The sequence below is a fragment of the Chrysochloris asiatica genome, unplaced genomic scaffold, assembly GCF_000296735.1.
Source record: "Chrysochloris asiatica unplaced genomic scaffold, ChrAsi1.0 scaffold00066, whole genome shotgun sequence".
In the NCBI taxonomy this organism is placed as follows: domain Eukaryota; kingdom Metazoa; phylum Chordata; class Mammalia; order Afrosoricida; family Chrysochloridae; genus Chrysochloris; species Chrysochloris asiatica.
Window position 1 is genome coordinate 2,445,504 of NW_006408584.1, and position 2,650 is coordinate 2,448,153.

Consider the following 2,650-nt stretch of genomic DNA (forward strand, 5'->3'; position numbering starts at 1 on the left):
AGGAATGGTGTTGCATTCATCGTCAAAAAGAACATATCCAGATCAGTCATGAGGTACAATGCTGTAAGTGATAGGATAATATCCATGTGCCTACAGGGAAGCCAAGTTAAAACCACTATTATTCAAATTTGTGCACCAACCACTAAAGCCCGTGAAGATGAAATAGAAGAAGTCCACCAACTTCTACAATCTGAAATCCATCTAACATGTATTGCTCATTACTGGTGATTGCAATGCAAAAGTAGGGAGCAAAGAGGAAGGGCCAGTAGTTGGAAAATTTGGCCTTGGTGGTAGAAATGATGCTGGAGAACTAACGATAGATTTCTGCAAGACAAATCATTTGTTTATTTCAAATACCTTCTTTAGACAGCATAACTGACAACTATACACATGGACCTCACCAGATGGAACACATAGAAATCAAACTGACTACATCTGTGGAAAGAGAAGATGGAAAAGCTCCATAACATCAGTGAAAACAAGGCCAGGGGCAGACTGTGGAATACACCATCAATTACTCGTATGCAAATTCAAACTGAAGCTGAAGAAAATGAAAACAAGTCCACAAGAGCCAAAATATGACCCTGAATTTATCCCACCTGAATTTAGAGATCATCTGAAGAACAGATTTGAAACATTAAACACTAAAGACCGAAGACCAGAAGAGTTGTGGGATGACGTCAAGAACATCATACATGAAGAGAGCAAAAAGTCATTAAGAAGACAAGAAAGAAGGAAAAAGTCAAAATAATGTCAGAGGAGACTCTGAAACTTGCTCTCCAGCATAGAGAAGCTAAAGCAAATGAAAGAAACGAGGCGGTAGCTAGGAATAGAGAGCCCAATTTCCAGATCAAACATGAGAGTTTACAGAATTGAGATTTCTGGTCCATTATAATGTTCATCATATTAGAATCTATACAGCCAAAGGAACTGATTTTTACTTAGTCCTTTACTACATAACATTTGTACAATGCCAGAATCTCAGAATTGACCAATTCAACTCTGTTAACTACTAGGCACACTGGCAGTAGTAATGCGTTTGAGCTTAACAACAATTGAGAGAATGATGCAGCACTGGGCAGTGTTTTGTTTTGTTGTGCAAAGAGTCTCTATGAGTAGGAACTCTCATAACAACCTAACAACTACTAGTTATTTGTATATTTCACTTTTTTCTTAGAGTATGTTATACAATTTCAATATAATATTGTTGCTGTTGCTAAACTAAGTGGGTTCCAACTCATAGCTACCCTGTATAGGATTTCCAAGGAGCAGTTAGTGGGTTTGAACCACTAACCTCACAGTTAACAGTTCAGTGCTTATCCTACAGAGTCACACACCAGAACTCCCAATGTAGTATGCTGTTGTTAAGTGCCATTAAGCCAATTTGGACTCATAGCAACCCTGTATGGAGTTGCTAGGGGTTTGATCAGCTGGTGGGTTTGAACTGTAAATTGTTTTTGATACCATAGTAGTGATTATGAGTCGGGCTGCTAACTTCAAGATCAGCATTTCAAAACTAACAGCTGTTCTATGGGAGAAATATGAGGCTTTCTGCTCCTGTAAAGATTTACTGCCTCGGAAACCCCATGCAGGGTTGCTATGAGTCAGAACTGACTCCACCGCACACCACCACCACCACAACCACCAAAATAAATATGGAGTCTTGGTTTGGCACTGTAGGCTGAGTGTTGGACTGAAGAATGCAAGGTTAACAGTTTGAACCCACTAACCACTCCTCAGGATCCTTATATAGGGTAGCTATGAGTCAGAACCAACTCGACAGAACTTAACAACAAAAATAGTATAATAAATATGGGACCAAAACACAATTTAAGAGTCCATAATTATTCTGTCCAAAGAGGAAAATAGTGAATTCTAGCTTCTATACTTCCATTTAAACCCTAATCTTGGAATACTCGCATAATAGTGTTGTTTTTTTAAATAACAGTCAACCTTGCTATTTGATGATATCTCACAGCTCTGCATATTACTGCTGTTTTATTTATATTGCTAAAATAGCTGTATATAATGTCATGGTATTTTCATGTTATACTATGGTTATGATGATATTTTCTTTTAAAAGAGGTTTTCATTTGGTTGATGTATTTGTAAAGTAATCGCTATAAAGGCGTTCTGAGGTTTTGAATCCACATCAGTGGATTTAAGCCTCTATATTAAATCCCAGCTATTTCCTCTGGATTATATAGACATAGAACCTGAAAACAGAGTAAAGTAGCAGGCAACAGGCCATTCATCTTTCACTACTCTCCACACAGCAAATTCTCCAATTCCAAATGTTGGTGTTCCACAGGACTTATTAGCAGACCCGCTTCTGTTTTCTTTTTACATTCACTCCAAAAAACATCCTCTAATCCCATGGCTTTAATCTATTGTTATGCATTAAATTGTGTACCCCAAACTGGTATGTTGAAGTCCTTACTCTTATACCTGTGAATGTGACCCTGCTTGGAAATAGAGTCTTTGAAAATATATCAGTTCAGGGCTTTAAACTGATTCACTCCAGGGTTCAATTTCCTGCTGATAATTTGCATTTCCACTCTAGACACAATTAATCAGAATTTACATTTTAACAAATTCCCCATGGAATCTCAGCAAGGGGTCAAACTGGAATTAAGGAGATCAAAGCCCT